Raw genomic sequence first — 19,416 nt, 5'->3', positions numbered from 1 at the left:
ACGAACAACCTAGAAATATCAATCACCTCACAATAAACTTAATCGACTAGCGAAACAAGATATTGTGGAATCACAAACGATGAGACGAAGGTGTTTATGACTACTTTTCTATCTTGCCTATCAGAGAAATTAATCTCAAGCCAGTCTTACGATTGTACTCAAATACGATAGAAACAGCAAGATCAGATCACACAACTACAGAGAAAATAGTTGGGTCTGGCTTCACAATCCCAATGAAGTCTTCAAGTCGCTAACCTACAGGGTTTTGTGAAAAACCTAAGGTTAAAGGAGAATCGACTCTATCTTATACAACTAGTGTCACACATGAGGTGTGGGTATTGGGTTTCCCAGTTGATATAGTTCTCCTTTATATAGTCTCCAAATCAGGGCTTGCATCTAAGTTACCTTGGTTACAAAGCATTCAATATTCATCGTTAGATGAAAACCTGATTAGATTCAAGCTAATATCTTTCAACCGTTAGATCGAACTTAGCTTGTTATACACAAACGAAATGTAACTCCATTTAGGTTTAAGTAGCCGTACCTAAACGTGTACACTTAGTTGGTTCAAAGATAGTTAACCAATGGTTAGCTATATGTGCACTTTCATATCAACCTTATTAATCTTTACCACAACTAGTTCAAATGACTCAAAAGGACTAGTTAGAGAGTTGTTCAAATGCTTAGATCTCATAGAAATATACAAGACACAATCGAAGCACAAACGGTTTTGATTCACTCGAATCGATTCATGAACATTATAGTCACGGTTTGCAAAGATTGCACCTTAATTTATAAATGTCTTAGTTCACGAATAAACCGTTTAAAAAATAACCCACTTAAGTACGCATATCGGTACACATACTTAAATACCCGGATTGAGCTTGTATTTGGTTCACAAACTCCATAAAAAATTCACGGGATGTGAACTTCCGTCAGTAGGCGTACAGGTATGCGGACTTAGCTCCGGACATCCTAAACCAGTAAAGTACGCATACTTTGGTTCAAGGATTTTAGACTTACACAAGTATGAGTTCACATACAATGTTTATATCCATTCATGGTTATATATTCTAAACTCTCATTTCAATCATTGAAACATTCTTAGAGGATGTTATATAGTTGTTATTCACAAACTATTTTTCATCAAAGCGATTTTCAAGTTATTGAAATGATCAACATGATTTTCGTCACGAGTAAAGATGAACTTGGCCAAAGTGAAAGCTTACCAACACATATTTCGATAAATAGATAAGCGAGATAAACTCGGCTCGAAATAGCAAATGTGTATAATAGAAGTCTGTATAGCAATACGACTTTTGTCTCAAGATAGGAGATAGAATAGATAGACTTTTGAGTGATAGATAAGTTCAAGTCTCCACATACCTTTTGTCGATGAAGTTCCACTAGTTCCTTGAGTAGTTCTTCGTCTTTGCATGATGAAAGACGTGGAGTCTAGATCTCAACTATACTTACTATCCTAGTCCGAGACTTAGCTATAAGTAGACTAGAAATCAAGCCTTATAGTTTTGGCAACTAAACTTGACAAAAAAGCTTGAGATATAAATGCTTGCGAGTTCGGCCGAGCAGTGCTCTAACAAAATCCTACTCGTATAATTTGATTAGTAGATTAATTATATATCCCTAGTTTTAACATCCAACAAATATACCGTTACACTACAATAAATATACCCTATCATTTAAAATCATTATCCTTTAAAAATAGATTACCTTAATACCCTCACTCATATAATATTTTTCTTTATTTCAAAATACAACAAATTTATTTTTCTACCACTTCACGGCCGCCACCACCAACATTCCACCACCATTAGCACCACCACGTATCCACCACCACCACCAACATTCAACTACCATTCTACCACCACCACCGGTCAACAAACACCACCTACTAACCTCCACCACCGGAACACCATCGCCGCCACCACCACCACTAATCCATCGCCGCCGTCACCACCGCCACCGCACCAGTTGTGTAGCGCCCCCTAAGCTAGCAACTGACTAATCCAAGAGATTAACTAAATAAAGAGGCACTACGAATCTAATTCAAATACTTAAACATTCAATTAAGAAATCTTCTACAAAATTTATCCAAAAATTAACCCCGCTCAGAATATATATACATGAACTTCTCTCAAATGATACATATATAATAGTCAATTGGTTTACAGGTACAATAAACAACATAATAAACATAGCAGAAGTTAACTAATTAACAGAGTCAATACTTGTGGCTTTCGCTGCGCAACTCTGATCTGTCTCTGAAAACTGAAAGTGGGAATAATTAACATTTAACTTCTAAGTAATCATAAACAAGATTAAGAAAAACAATAATGTTCTTCCCAGACATTAAATAGTGACCAAGTTACTAAGATACACAAACACGAATATGGACAAGCTCTTTCTTCAAACAATGTATACTATGGTTGTGCAATTCCGAACTCGCAAATCCACACCTAATCGTAAATATGGATGTCGACAATTCTGAACTCGCAAACTGTCGACCAATATATCATAAAAGCTCTAGGTATAAAAGTGAAAGAGCATATCCTCACAGAAGTAAACAAACATGTATATGGACAAACTTCTTCTTCAAACAATGTATACTATGGTTGTGCAATTCTGAACTCGCAAATCCACACCTAATCGTAAATATGGATGCCGACAATTCCGAACTCGCAAACTGTCGACCAATATATCATAAAAGCTCTAAGTATAAATGTGAAGGACCGTATCCTATATACCAAACGTGGAAATTCTTATTTCCCATAACAATTCATATTGACCACAACACATTACAGGTTCTTTCCAAACCATGGAAAGATTAACAGAATCAATAGAATTATCGTAAAACAAGTTAAACAATGCATAGAATGCACAAACAGAAATACATGAGTTTGTTAAACATAAACTTTTGTAAAGGAAAACAATAATGGTTACCAAAGAGTCAAATGTATTCCCACCTCTTTTGATGAAAAGCCACGCCTACCTCGAGATCCACGATCCACTGGTTCATCCTTTGAATCGATCGTTGTTAATAAGGACTAACTGTTAATCACACAAGAACTCTAAGATTCTACCCAAAATGGCTCACACAAGAATCATACAAGTCCATCTAATGGTTCTAAGTCCATTTATGACTTTACACCTATTCACTCTCTATTAGGGCTGCACAAGACCCGCCCACGATACCCAAACCCACCCGTACCCGCTAAATCCGTGGGTTTTTAATCCATACCCGCCCGTTGTGGGTGCGGGGTTGGTTATGAAAAAAAACCGCTGTCTGTGGGTGCGAGGTTGGTTTAATCTAATACCCGCCCATACCCGCCCAAAAAACCCGCAGATTATATACTATTAGATAAAACTAATCCTAGTCGTCCATTATGAAACCCTAATACTAGTAGATAGGATAACTGATAACCCTCATTCACTTTCTACACTCTTCTCTCTGTTCGGCCTCTCCTCTTCTTCCTCCTCAGTTCTCCTTCTTCACCTACGAACGACAATTACCAGAAATCTTCACCAGAAATCGACAACAACAACTTCGAATCTTCATCAGAAATCGACAACAATCGAAAAATCAACAGATTCAACACTTAATCTTCATCTGTGAACTTCCTAGATATGAATATTTTGGGGGTTTTGGTTTTTTTTTCTCACTTAATCAAGGAGAATAGAAGTTACTCTAAATACTTGAATATAAAGCGGGTTTAAACCCGTTTAAACCCATACCCGCCCAACCCGTAGCGGGCGGGTAACAAAACCCGCCCGCTGTTTGTGGGTGCGGGGTTGGTTATGAAAAAAAAAAACCGCAGTCTGTGGGTGCGAGGTTGGTTTTAGCTTATACCCGCCCATAACCGCCCATGTGCAGCCCTACTCTCTATCTTTAGCATAGCTAAGGTTCACTAATTCAATTAAGTTGGTTCTATAGTCCATTAGTTAAGTCTTACGAATATCTACAACTTTTGTAGAAGAAGCCAAAGGATAATTCGGACCGTAAGGGTCCAAACGTCGAACTAAGAAAACTAATTCTAAGCTCCAGTATACTAAATCGGCCCGTTAATCTAAGGCCTGGCCTAATTTGTCAACTAATGGTCAAAGGGTCAACTAACAGTCAACATCCAAGGTCAGGTCAAGGTACGGTCAAGGTTAAGTCAACTGGTCAGGTCTCTGGGTCAGATCGGTCAAAAAGAATCAACTCAGTCAATTAGACTGATTCAGGTGAGTCGGGTGAGTCGACTCAGTCAGGCAACTGAGACAGACATAAAGGAAATCTAAGTCAGACTGAATTTGTTCAGTCATACAACTAACATTTCAGGATTGAGCCAAAGAACAGACCAAAGCTTCTTACATCTTTACATTTCCATAATCCTCATTACAAACCAACATATACATTTCAATTAAACTTCATGATTTAACTTCAACTACAAACTTAGCTTTACCTGCAAATGCAGTTGCAAGCTTCCACTGAGGAGATTCATTTCAACATACTAATTCAGATTCCTCATCTTATCTACATTTCAACAATACATTTATTTCAACAGAATCCCATAGTTCATTATAAAATTGTAATTTAAGCATTACCTGCCATTGCAGTACCAAGCCATACTCTTCCTACATACACAATTCATCAATTGCAGCCACTTTGTAGAATACTTCAGTTGAACTCTAATCAACACAGTCATTTCTATCAACAACATTGCCAAAACCATATCCTACAGCTCAGCTACAATGTCATAACTAAAACTGCCACCATTACAACATCACCACACCGACTTACAATACAGTATAAACCTCTCCACCAGATTAACACCACCCCCATGTCAGTTCATTACTACCAACTGTGGTGCAATTCCAAGCTACGCCCACCAACTGGGTCGCTCCCAAACAACTTCCACCATTACATACAACAACAATAGCACCAGACTCCAATTCAGATTTAACTTCCTATCCACAGTTCACCCATTAACACCACCAGTTCACTTCCAAACCCATACCCATATCAACCAATCCAATTCAGAACACCTGCAATATCAGTTCACATGCTTTCCATACTTCTTTCACCACAGAACGATTTCAACACACTTTCACCTACAATTCAAGTTATCCATTTCATATTATGCTCATCCTCTCAACTCAGACAACATATCTTCATCTCAATTACCTCTACACCTCAGCCCAACAACCATCATCTCAACATTCACCAATGCAATATTCTGTAATGCTCAAGGCTCCATTCTTGTCCTGCACAATCAACCTTCAACAACTACAACTGAGATAATAATAACAATAATATGCAACACCAGATTCACGACACAACCATCACAAACTCCAATATTCATTATCATATACATAAGCTCAATAATAAAATTGAATAGTTTTCTTAAATTATCTCAGCAAGACAATTACCTCATATATCCGCCTCTTGTTTGAACCTTACCACTGAATTCATCTTCTTCAAATTGAGTTCATAACTAAAATTACAAACAGGAACCCTAATTCCCAAATCTGCTAAGAACCCTAGTTTCTGATTATTTAAATCTTCAATTTCTTCTTTAAACCGCTTCACAACATCAATCCACCGACTACCTCTTTGTACTTCATCTATCTGCTGCTCTAAATCACAATCAAACCCTAATTAAATTTGGGGAAGAACATTAGGAACCCTAATTCTGCAATTTCTTAATCAATCTTCAGAAAAACTCCACAACTTTCATCAAACACCAATTAAAAACAAACCCATCTTTTAATTCCTTCTTAATCACCACAAATCATAACTTCAAGGAATTCCAGAAACCCTAATTTCTTCGATCCACCCTCAAATTAGCTTCACTTCATCAATTCGATAAGAACCCATCAATTACTACTTAATTCCATCCTCATCTTCTTCTAAATCTTCAACCAATTCCAAAACGCAGAAACCCTAACTTCTGATTCTCTTCAATCCATCTTTTATTTTTCATTCAAAGCTAAACCAACTTCAACATCAACACCAGAAATCATCACTTACTCTTACTTCTCTTAATTCAACCTCAAATCATCTCTCGAATCAAGCATAAAAGGAAAACTTAGAAGGACGGAGAAACATAACAGAGAAGAGGAAAGAAGAAGAAGAAGTAAGAGAAGAAGAAAAAGAATAAGAATGAAGAAGAAGAGAAATTATGAGTTATCTACTCGATTTGGTTCGATAAGACCAATGAGGGTTACTCGGACACCCAGTAATTGGATAAGGGAAACCAAGGTCGGCTTAACTGGAAATAACAATCCTATCATTCGTTTTAATCTGATGATATCTTCTTCGTCCGATGTCCGAATGACACGTTCTAGTAGTCCATTCTGCATAACTTTCCGATATTTATTCAATCGTACTAGTTTTGTATCTAGGTCGTTGTTAGATTAATTTCTACTAATTAAAGTTCGTGTTAAACTAATCGAGTTATTAGCAGCTAAGACGTCTCTTGACTAGTCTAATAGCGTTGACGAGTTTGAGGGTCTTTACATTCTACCCACCTTATATATTTTCGTCCTCGAAAATCAAACCATCTCCTGGTCTTGAAAAACTCCCCACCTTAAAGAAAAATCCCATCTCTTGTCTAAGCGCAAACAACATGAAGAAAGCACAAACCTATATGGCTTTCTACTAATAAAATTTGTGGCTCTAGGTTCAGCTATACTGATTTAAGTTCTATCCAAGAAGGAAATCTAAGTTTCTTATATGATGCTCTATAACGGAGACTATGACTTTTAAATTTAAATTCTCTACACTAATTTCTATTTTAGTAAGTTACTGGTTCTAATTACAAGAGAAAATATTCTATAAGTTTCTAAATAAAATTACGGATCTATAAGTTCATTATTAGAAGCAAGTTTTCCTTCTATGCCTAGTGATACAAGAATGCAGTTGCCCTGTCCAAGTTCGCGACGCCTGACAATGCCTACCTACGTAACAAGTATCACCTGAACACATCAGAATTAACAACCTCACTACTCCCCAGTACTGGATTAACTAAGTTTTAAATTATTAAGATTAATTAGTCTTCAAACTTTTATTGTAACTGATTTGGCTTAAAAAATTTACTTCATAAACTATCTACATAATTCACAGCATTTTAACAATTTAGCTATCTGAGTCATTTATTTTATTTCCTTAAATTTTTATGATTGTTAAATAATCCTTAAGTTGTACTATTATCAAAAATTACATTTTGTAATTACTATCTTATAAAGTAGTTAGTATTATATAATGTTATTATTTGCTGTTACTATCTTATCAAAAATTAGTGTCTTAATTATATTATCATTTTCATTATTTTTAAGTCAATTAATCCAGATGATACACTAAGCCTTAATCTTCTAATTATAAATCTTCATTTACGTAAAGATTGCTATAATAGATTTTATTTATTCACATTGGATCCGTATTCTATATATATCTTGTTAAATACTGCCGTTGGTAATTTAATATAATTTAAATTTTGAGTCTGCATAAAATTTTAATATGTCTTAATAGTCTTTAGATTTTGCTATCAAAGTGAAGTATCTTATCAATATACGAATTTATTTTCTTTTAATTCTAATATTACACTAAGCGTCAGAATTCTATTATTACTATTTCATGTATATTTGTTCCATTTTAAAGAGTTACTGGATCATTTGCTAGACTAAAGATAATTTCGGTACATTTTTTCCCACCCTTTTACGTCCCTAACAAGTTTCATATTAACTGTCTAGTTTAAACGCAAAACATTTATTCCTAATTTGTCATTAGTTTAATTTACAAAATTTAACCGTAGATAAGCGTTACTATTAATCATAATTATTATTTTTATCGTTATATATCTTTAATGAAATTTTGGTTAAATTAAGTTCAATATGATACTAATTGACAAATGCTAATATTACTTATTAAAATTATAACTACTATTATCATCACCTATAAGTACGATTATAATTTTTTTCTTGCTAACGGTGATGGTCAAACTATTATTCTAACTACTCTTAGAAATATTATTGAATCTCAAAAATAATATTAACATTTATGTGATTGTAAATTATTGATCCTACGTAAAAGTCAAGGTGCTTAATAAGTCTATAATACTAATCTCACTATCTATTTATTTATTTTTAATATTGGATTGTCTACGTGTTTATACTTTTTAGATTAATTATTCTCAAATCCTTATTAGCTAAAGTTATTGGTGTACCCTACAATTTTTACTTCACTACAAACAAACAAACAAACAAATCAATCAATCAAACAACTCTTTTAATTACAAATAGTTTTTAGTGATTAAGATTTATCTCACAACCCAACCCAGTTCTAAACTAATTTATTTCACTAACTGGCACTGGCTATTTCTATCTTTTCCCATGTAAGATCTAATAGTGAGCTCTGATACCAGCACTGTAGCGCCCCTAAGCTAGCAGCTGACTAATCCAAGAGATTAAATAAATAAAGAGGCATTGCGAATCTAATTCAAATACTTAAACATTCAATTAAGAAATCCGCTACAAAATTTATCCCAAAACTAACTCCGCTCAGAATATATATACATGAACTTCTCTCAGATGATACGTATATAATAGTCAATTGGTTTACAGGTACAATAAACAACATAATAAACATAGCGGAAGTTAACTAATTAACGGAGTTAACACTTATGGCTTTCGCTGCGCAACTCTGATCTGTCTCTGAAAACTGAAAGTGGGAATAATTAGTATTTAACTTCTAAGTAATCATAAACAAGATTAAGAAAAACAATAATGTTTTCCCAGACATTAAATAGTGACCAAGTCACTGAGATACACAAACACGAATATGGACAAGCTCTTTCTTTAAACAATGTATATGGTTGTGCAATTCCGAACTCGCAAATGCACACCTAATAGTAAATATGCAATTTAAAGAAAGCGTGGAATGCATAAACAGACAATGCATGGTTAGTTAAAGATAAACTTTTGTAAAAGAAACAACAATGGTTACAAAAGAGTCAAATGTATTCCCACCTCTTTTGATGACAAGCCACGCCTACCTCGAGATCCACAATCCACTGGTTCATCCTTTGAATTGATCGTTGTTAATAGGGACTAACTGTTAATCACACAAAAACTCTAAGATTCTAGCCAAAATGGCTTACACAAGAATCATACAAGTCCATCTAATGGTTCTAAGTCCATTTATGACTTTACACCTATTCACTCTCTATCTTTAGCATAGCTAAGGTTCACTAATTCAATTAAGTTGGTTCTATAATCCATTAGTTAAGTCTTACGAATATCTACAACTTTTGTAGAAGAAGCCAAAGGCTAATTCGGACCGTAAGGGTCCAAACGTCGAACTAAGAAAACTAATTCTAAGCTCAAGTCTACTAAATCGGCCCATTAATCTAAGGCCTGGTCTAATTTGTCAACTAACGGTCGAAGGGTTAACTAACAGTCGACTTCCAAGGTCAGGTCAAGGTACGGTCAAGGTTAAGTCAACTGGTCAGGTCTCTGGGTCAGATCGGTCAAAAAGAATCAACTCAGTCAATTAGACTGATTCAGGTGAGTCAGGTGAGTCGACTAAGTCAGGCAACTGAGTCAGACATAAAGGAAATCTAAGTCAGGCTGCATCTGTTCAGCCTACAACTAACATTTTAGGACTGAGCCAAAGAACAGACCAAAGCTTCTTACATCTTTACATTCCCATAATCCTCATTACAAACCAACATATACATTTCAATTAAACTTCATGATTTAACTTCAACTACAAACTTAGCTCTACCTGCAAATGCAGTTGCAAGCTTCCGCTGAGGAGATTCATTTCAACATACGAATTCAGATTCCTCTTCTTATCTACACTTCAACAATACATTTATTTCAACAGAATCCCATAATTCATTATACAATTGTAATTTAAGCATTACCTGCCATTGCAGTACCAAGCCATACTCTTCCTACATACACAATTCATCAATTGCAGCCACTTTGTAGAATACTTCAGTTGAACTCTAATCAACACAGTCATTTCTATCAACAACACTGCCAAAACCATATCCTACAGCTCAGCTACAATGTCATAACTAAAACTGCCACCATTACAACATCACCACCAAGACTCACAATACAGCATAAACCTCTCCACCAGATTAACACCACCCCCATGTCAGTTCATTACTACCAACTGTGGTGCAATTCCAAGCTACGCCCACCAACTGGGTCACTCCCAAACAACTTCCACCATTACATACAACAACAATAGCACCAGACTCCAATTCAGATTTAACTTCCTATCCACAGTTCACCCATTAACACCACCAGTTCACTTCCAAACCCATACCCATATCAACCAATCCAATTCACAACACCTGCAATATCAGTTCACATGCTTTCCATACTTCTTTCACCACAGAACGATTTCAACACACTTTCACCTACAATTCAAGTTATCCATTTCATATTATGCTCATCCTCTCAACTCAGACAACATATCTTCATCTCAATTACTTCTACACCTCAGCCCCACAACCATCATCTCAACATTCACCAATGCAATATTCTGTAATGCTCAAGGCTCCATTCTTGTCCTGCACAATCAACCTTCAACAACTACAACTGAGATAACAATAATAATAATCTGCAACACCAGATTCACGGCACAACCATCACAAACTCCAATATTCATTATCATATACATAAGCTCAATAATGAAATTGAATAGTTTTCTTAAATTATCTCAGCAAGACAATTACCTCATATATCCGCCTCTTGTTTGAACCTTACCACTGAATTCATCTTCTTCAAATTGAGTTCATAACTAAAATTACAAACACGAAACCTAATTCCCAAATCTGCTAAGAACCCTAGTTTCTGATTATTTAAATCTTCAATTTCTTCTTTAAACAGCTTCACAGCATCAATCCACCTACTACCCCTTTGTACTTCATCTATCTGCTGCTCTAAATCACTATCAATTCTACTCAAACCCTAATTCAATTTGGGGAAGAACATCAGGAACCCTAATTCTGTAATTTCTTAATCAATCTTTAGAACAACTCCACAACTTTCATCAAACACCAACTAAAATCAAACCCATCTTCTAATTCCTTCTTAATCACCACAAATCATAACTTCAAGGAATTCCAGAAACCCTAATTTCTTCGATGCACCCTCAAATTAGCTTCACTTCACCAATTCGATAAAAACCCATCAATTACTACTTAATTCCATCCTCATCTTCTTCTAAATCTTCAACCAATTCCAAAACGCAGAAACCCTAACTTCTGATTCTCTTCAATCCATCTTTTATTTTTCATTCAAAGCTAAACCAACTTCAACATCAACACCAGCAATCATCACTTACTCTTACTTCTCTTAATTCAACCTCAAATCATCTCTCGAATCAAGCATAAAAGGAAAACTTAGAAGGACATAGAAACAGAACAGAGAAGAGGAAAGAAGAAGAAGAAGAAGAAGTAAGAGAAGAAGAAAGAGAATAAGAATGAAGAAGAAAAGAAATTATGAGTTATCTACTCGATTTGGTTCGATAAGACCAACGAGGATTACTCGGACACCCAGCAATTGGATAAGGGCATCGAAGGTCGGCTTAACTGGAAATAACAATCCTATCATCCGTTTTAATATGATGATATCTTCTTCGGCCATGACACGTTCGAGTAGTCCATTCTGCATAACTTTCCGATATTTATTCAATCTTACTAGTTTTGTATCTAAGTCGTTGTTAGATTAATTTCTACTAATTAAAGTTCGTGTTAAACTTATCGAGTTATTAGCAGCTAAAACGTTTCTTGATTAGTCTAATAGCCTTGACGAGCTTGAGGGTCTTTACAAGTTGCGTCAACAATCAGAGTTGATCCCCAAAATAAAAATCAGAAAAAATGAAAAAAAATATGACGTCAATCACCGAAATTGATCCCCAAAATATGGTGTCAACAACCGAAGTTGATCCCCAAAACAAAAATCAGAAAATAAAATAAATAAATAAATAATAGGGTGTGAACAACCGAAGTTGATCCCCAAAACAAAAATCAGAAAATAAAATAAATAAATAATATAGTATCAACAACCAAAGTTCAGCCCAAAATTAAAAATTCAGATTATTTACGGTATCAACAACAAAAGTTGATCCCAAAATATGGAGTCAACAACCAAAATTGATACCAAAAATTGATGTATTAAAGTTAATGAACCTAACGTGAATCGAACACGAATATTCTGACGTGGAATCAGTTGTGCTATCATTGCACCACAGATTCAGCTTAGAGGGAAATTGAATAGTTTGCAAGGATCAAGGACTGGAACACCAAACGGATGCGACCCGGAAAACGAAATTGAACAGGTACTACATACCTTCTATTATCACCGAAAACGGTAAGAAGAAAAGTCCATATAAAGTTTAAACTGACAAGTTATTAACAAACATAATTTAATCCAGAAAAATGGTGTCAACGATAGGAGTTGATCGCATAAATGGGATCGTCAATAATAGGAGTTGATCCCATAAAAAATGGGTCAACAATAGGAGTCGATCCCATAAACGGGATCAACAACATTAGTAACCGGAAATTATGCGAAACTATGCGAGTAATGATGAAAAAATCTCGATAAGAAACCAATCTAAATGTCAATTATATTCATGCATGCGACAAGAGATATTTTCCATGAATTTCTTATACATGAATAATAATATCCGAACCACGGCCACCAAATATGAATAATAATTTCCAAACTCTCCAGAATCTATTGTGGAGCAAAGCATTTAAATCAGAAGCATGTTCTAAAACAAGAATAAGAACACTCGTATTTTTTTAGTTACAGGTGGTAACATTCTGCAACTACCATTTACTAGAAGTCGTTGGTTGCTGTTGCTTCCAAAGAACCTAAAACTAAACAAACCAAATTTTCCTACTTTACATGAAATTTGGTACTATGATTCTTACTGACAAATAGCTTTCCTCTAAATTAAAAAAGCATCAAATTGGTGATGATTGAATTAAACAATGTTTTGAGCAACCACAGTGGACGAGTAAACCTATAAATATGATCCAGAAATCAGACACAGTCGAACGGACTAAAGATTAAAACCTGGACTAAAACCAAATCTCGGAGTATATTTGATCTCGAACCCAGACCAATACCAAATATAGTCGAGCGAAGGTATAAATTACGTTTGTTAACATAATAAGTTATAAAGTACGTTTCAAGTTAAGCGGACATATATTCCTCGTTCCATGGTGAGGCGTGTACATAATTTGCGGTTGGACTGAGCGTTGGTAAAGTGTACGCCCGACTAGGCGTGTGTAATATGAACGCCTCATGTCAGGCGTTGACTATAAGTGTGCTTCACTGAGACGAAGAGTATATGTATGCCCCGTTCAGGCATTTATAAAGTTCACATCCCACTCATGGAACGGAAATACTTAGGTAAATTTCTCGTTTTTTTTTTCTTTGCTCGTCACTGTTTTAGGATGGGAGTGTAGTAGAAGTGCTCTTTGCGGTACAAAGAAAGAAGTAGAAAAGAGAAGAAGACGGGTTGAAGAAAAGGGTTTAATGACGACATGTGTTGACCGAACGGCAATGCTATTCAACTCCCTATTATCCACCTCCATATTCACCTCCATATAATCTAAACCCCATATTAAGAGAATGGTGAACCCCACCTGAACCTGAATGCGAATCTCGATAGAGATGTAGGACTTAGATTAGAGGGAGGTGAATAAAGAGGTGGAGAATGGGGAGGTGAATAGCAGCTCCGCATTTTTTAAGGCCCACACGTGTTGATAAAGGCTCGGCTGCTTTTAAGCCCGCAGGTGTTGATGGCGTGTGTGAACTTCGAGTGGTTTTATAATGCTCGCCTGATTTCAGGCATGTATATGAGCAAACGCCCCATCTTACGTGAGTAATATCTCCGTCCCTTGTTCCGGCGTGAACTATGTGTACGTCCCACACCAGGTGCTTATTTTTTCAACGCCCCACAACACGCGTAATGTATATGTACGCCTCAGTTGGACGAAGTTTATAACTTCGCTCCACAGCAAACGAAGGCTATACTACCGCTCGACTAAATATACTCCACTACGATAGCGTCACACCACGGACTAAACTCAAATTTAGTCGTTTTTATTTGTCTTTGCTCTTTAGTTTTGATCGCACCATTACGGTTGCTCTTACGGCATACCACCATCCATCTCATTTCTAGAATATGTCCCAACACTTGTTCTTCTTTTTCTAAAATTCTAATCCATCCATCATTAAAAATGATAACACAACAAACCCTACATACCACATTCATTAACCATCCTCCAATTACAGTCAATTTTCTGAACATCTATATATATATAGTCATCTGCCTTCTCTTTATCTATACCAGACCATCACATTCCCTAGTATAATTCATTCCCATACAAGTACGCAACAATACAGGCTAGTTAACAATCTCCGGAAAAAACTAACCGCCATCCTAAATTTCCCAATTGTTAAATTGACAATTCATTTCCACACTAAAGCAGCGTTTATAACAAAATATACCATTCAACCAATCTACAACACCCAAATAAAAAAAAAAACTCAATCCAAAAACGCACGTAATCGCTTGGAACGAGCAATATACACACATACAAATGCTCCCTGATATGATTTTCACCAAAAGAAACTTAGAATTAAATGATACAAATTAGAAGATATGTTAGCAGTAATACTGAAATGTCCGTTGTATTGCATTCTCTTGTGAGCTCTACCACTACCTCTAGGAGTTTTCCTCTTAACTTTTCCAGCACCAGCTAAAGATCCCACAACCATACCTGCAACAACGCTCATAAACCACCGGCCATTGGATTCACAAAAATATTTAGACTTAAAAATCAAAAGAAATGTGATAGAATTGAAAGGAGAATAAAGACTGAGACTGAGAGTTACCCATGATTGCAGATTAGGGAACAATAAGTTGCACTGATTCAACAAAAATCATAACAACTTTTAATAAAATGCACCGAAATCAAAACTTATATCAAATTTAATATGGATTTGAGTGAGATTTTATAAATTTAGTTTCTGAATCAACAATCTCGATCTCAATTAAATCGTAATAAAGAAAAAAAATTAAGTGAATCAACAAAAATCAAATTTCCAGAAAACTCTATAACCAAACTTGAAAATCATACATACTAAATCTAACTCTCTGATATCTGAAACTGCAACTCGAATCTGGTTTAGAAAAAAGAACAGATCTGAATCGGCAACTCGAAATCGAAACCCAAATAACTAAATCAATTCATGATTCTGGTTTAGAAATCAGTTGAAGTCGAACACAAATAATGATAGATCTGCTGTATTAATAGCGGACGTGAAGAACGAAGGTGGTGGTGCGGCTATAGAAATTATGGTGGTGGTGGGAGTGATGGAGATGACGGTGGTGGGGGCGATGAGATTTTTTTTCTTCTATTTTAAGAAGTGAAGAAGTGCGAAAGTGAAAGAGGAAGGCTAAATATGGAATTATGAATATTATGTTATTAAAGAAATTTTCAATAATGCCATCAGGGGTATTTATAAAGTTCTTCAAGGATATTTGTGAAAGCCCATCAGAAGAAGGGATAATTATACAATTCTCGCTAATTTGATTTACCTGTATGAGGCCCATATGTATCGAGTAAGTCAGGTCATAAGAATGAGACTTGTTGCGAGTCAGTGCTCAGAAAATAGCATATGGTGCTTTTAGGTTAAATGATTAAATCATTCCTGAAATCGATATTTATGAAATAACGTTTATAATTAATGCTTGCAAAGTATCGTCGTTATGGAAGCAGCTTAAACATAATTGATGCATGTAAAACATTGTGGTTCATAGCCTGTTCAAATCAGTCGCGGATTTCACGGTTTTAAAAAGGAGCATGACTGGCTATCTTTGGGTAGCTGCATGGAGTTTTTTGTATAAATTGGGGACGAGATGACCAGTCTTCATAGGAGAAGGACGACCGGTAGCCATTATGACAAATTAGATCTAAGTTGATTAAATCAGCTATCTAAGTTGGATGGTTGAAATGATTTGCGGCAGTTTATATTAATTCGTGAAATTTCGTAATCAGAAAATTCAAATGTGAGACCCGTACTAAAACTGCTGTAGAATTCTCGTACGAACTCGGATTTTGATGATCCTCCCTCCATTTTTATCAGAAAATAATTTTATATCTCTTCACAGGGAAATATTTAGGTTTTGAGCGCATTTAGGAAGTGAAAACAACCCAACAATAAAAACAAGAGCCAAACCCATAATTCTACGATGGGTGGGGCTGGAATGTCATTATAGTGCTAAGCGGCCGAAGGTAGATAATTAAACGCTAGAACGAGCAAACTCATTAATGAGAAAATGGCAATGGAAAGAAGTTTATAGTTTACCCAAGAAAAGTGGGCTAAGTAGTGGGCTACTATCAATTTGGACTGGACTAAAATTACATTTCTATCAAATACATTCACTAAAAGAATTTCTCCACCTATTAGGGGGAGGGTGTTAGAGCATTGCTCGGTCGAACTCGCATGCGTTGCTATCTCAAGCATGTTTGTCAATGTTAGTGATCAAAACTATAAGTCTTGATTTCTAGTCTACTATAGCTAAGTCTCGGACTAGGATAGAAAGTGTAGTTGAGCTAAAGGACTTCATGGAGATTCATCATACAAGAAGAAAAACTACTCAAGGAACTGGTGGAACTTCTCGACAAAAAGGTATGTGAAGACTTGAACTTATATGTCACTCAAAAGTCTATCTACTCTATCTCCTACTTATTGAGACAAAAAGTCGTATGCTATATATAGACTTAGATTATACACATTTGGTATTTCAAGCCGAGTATACCTCGCCTATCTATATCTCGAAATATGTGTTGGTAGGCGTTTCGCTTCGACCATGTTTATCTTTACCTAGTGACGTAAGTCATGATATGTTTGAATCACTTTGAAAATTGCTTTGACGAGAAATGGTGCAACAACTATACAACGTCCTCTAAGAATGTTTCAATGGTTGGAATGAGAGTTTAGATTACATAACCAATGATGGACATAAGTATTGTTGTGGAAACACATATGTGCATAAGTCCTATCCCTTGAACCAAAGTTTGCGAACTTTGTCGATCAAGAGAAACCGGAAGAATGGCTTGTTGCCAAGTCCGCGAACTGCCGAACTTCTCATCCCGAGAAATTCTGCTGGAGTTGACAAACTTTTTGCGTGAGTACCAGTCCGCGAACCGGAGGAAAGTCTTTGCCGATATTTTCTGCTGGAGTTTGTGAACTCTGCCCGGTTTCTTAAGTCCGCGAACCTAGTGTGCGAACTTAAGAAGATTATATATCTGAAGATGATTTCTGAACTTAAACTTATAAAGACTAAGGAATGAAATTTGCAAACCGTGGCTATAAAGTTCATGAACCGATTCGAGTGAATCAAATCAACTTTGCTTCAATTGTGTCTTGTGTAGTATATAAGATTTCCTTGCAATTGAACAACTCTCTAACTAGTTCATTTGAGTTAGTTATGGTGAAGAAGAATATGGTTGGTATGAAATGCTCATATGGCTAACCTTTTGGTTAACTATTGTTGAACCAACAATGTACACGTTTGGGCACGGTCAACAAACCTGGAAGCGTGCATTTCATTTGTGTATAACAAGCTAAGTTTTCGATCTAACGGTTGAGAAATATTAGCTTGAATCTAAATCAGGTTTTCATCTAACAGTGGATATTGTTTGCTTTGTGACCAAGGCAAAACCCTGATTTGAAAGACTATATAAGGGGACATCTAGCAACTTTTCAAAACTAATCCCCACACTTCACGTGTGATACTAGTTTGCGTGCTAGAGTCGTTTCTCCTTTAACCTTTGGCTTTCTTCTTCTAAAACCAGGTTAACGACTTAAAGACTTCATTGGGATTGTGAAGCCATATCGATACTACTTTTATCGTAGTTATGTGATCTGATTTTGCATCTTTTATCGTACAAGTACAATCAGATTGATTGGCTTGAGATTAGTATCTCCGATGGGCAAGATATAAAAAGTAGTCACAAACATCTTCATCTCATTGTTTGTGATTCCGCAACATCTTGTTTCGCTACCATACGATTAAGATTGTTGTGAGGTGATTGATTTATCTAGGCTGTTCTTCGGGAATATAAGACCGGATTATCAATTGGTTCCTGTTCACCTTGATTATTATCAGAAGATAGAACAAAAACTTTAGGGTTTTTTTGTGGGAGACAGATTGATCCTTTGATAGACTTGTCTGTGTGAGACATATTTGTTTATTGTCAAAGTATGCGACTTTGGGTCGTAGCAACTCTTAGTTGTTGGTGAGATCAGCTAAGGGAATCAAGTGCACAGTATCCTACTGGGATCAGAGGCGTAGGGAGTACAACTGTACCTTGGATCAGTGGGAGACTGATTGGGGTTCAACTACAGTCCAGTCCGAAGTTAGCTTGGAGTAGGTTAGTGTCTGTAGCGGCTTACTATAGTGTGTGTTCAATCTGGACTAGGTCCCGGGGGTTTTCTGCGTTTGCGGTTTCCTCGTTAACAAAATTTCTGGTGTCTGTGTTATTTCAGTTTCCGCATTATATTGTTTTATATTTATAATTGAAATAATACAGGTTGTGCGTTAGATCATCAATTAGAGTAATCCAACCTTTGGTTGTTGGTTGTTATTGATTGATCCTTGTATATTGGTCTTTGGTACCATCCAAGTTATTCCTTGTATTTGATTAGTACTCGCAGTTTCTGTTTGAGGAAATCAAATCAAGAGAGAGAGAGATATAAACTCGTTGATGTACTTTTAATTGATTGAGTCTTGTTGATTCTCTTAAAAGTATATTCGAGTTTGTCCATACAGATTTCTAAGAGAAATATTGGGTGGTGTTGTTAGACCCCCGCTTTTTCAATTGGTATCAGAGCAGGAAAACACGTTTAAGACCTTACAAGTCTGTGTTTGTAGCGATCTGACTCTATGGACGATAAGTACATCTATGATAACGCAACACCAGTTCAGAGCCACTCACTGAGTCTCAAAGGGTTGAAACTTCTGAGAAAAACTCAAGAACTTGTCCATTGACTGAATATAATTTCGACTGGAAAAAATCTCTTGAGGAACAGTTGGATGATCTTTCAGATGATAGTGATTCAGAAGAAGGACAAAGTATTGATGAGGATGTCTCTCAATATATTAAGTTGTTTGATCATGCCTTGAAAGAAAAGAAGTCAACAACCTGCTTGAGTAAATACATGGGTCCTCTTTGTCAAGAAAACAGAAAGTTGAGAAAACTCTTTAAAGGATATGATGGTGGATATAAACTCTTACAATCTATCGTTAAAGATCGTGAAGAATATGTACGCACAAAAAAATATGAATGTGATAATATTTTTTGAAAT

General features: G+C 35.8%; 1 long non-coding RNA gene across 2 annotated transcripts; it reads right to left on the bottom strand.

The window, feature by feature from the left end:
- Window positions 1–14,477: 14,477 nt before the first annotated feature.
- On the bottom strand, window positions 14,478–15,475 carry LOC113285611. 2 transcript variants are annotated; one of them, XR_003328790.1, is made up of 3 exons: window positions 15,184–15,475; window positions 14,935–14,967; window positions 14,478–14,819 (listed from the first exon to the last, which is right to left on the bottom strand). It is a non-coding gene; the product is annotated as an uncharacterized LOC113285611 (long non-coding RNA). The 2 variants fall into 2 exon arrangements; XR_003328789.1 differs by having other exon boundaries at window positions 14,935–15,475.
- Window positions 15,476–19,416: the final 3,941 nt, after the last annotated feature.

The sequence above is a fragment of the Papaver somniferum genome, chromosome 6, assembly GCF_003573695.1.
Source record: "Papaver somniferum cultivar HN1 chromosome 6, ASM357369v1, whole genome shotgun sequence".
Lineage (NCBI taxonomy): Eukaryota > Viridiplantae > Streptophyta > Magnoliopsida > Ranunculales > Papaveraceae > Papaver > Papaver somniferum.
Note: the sequence above shows the minus strand (reverse complement) of the source record. Positions and strands in the feature narration are given on the sequence as shown.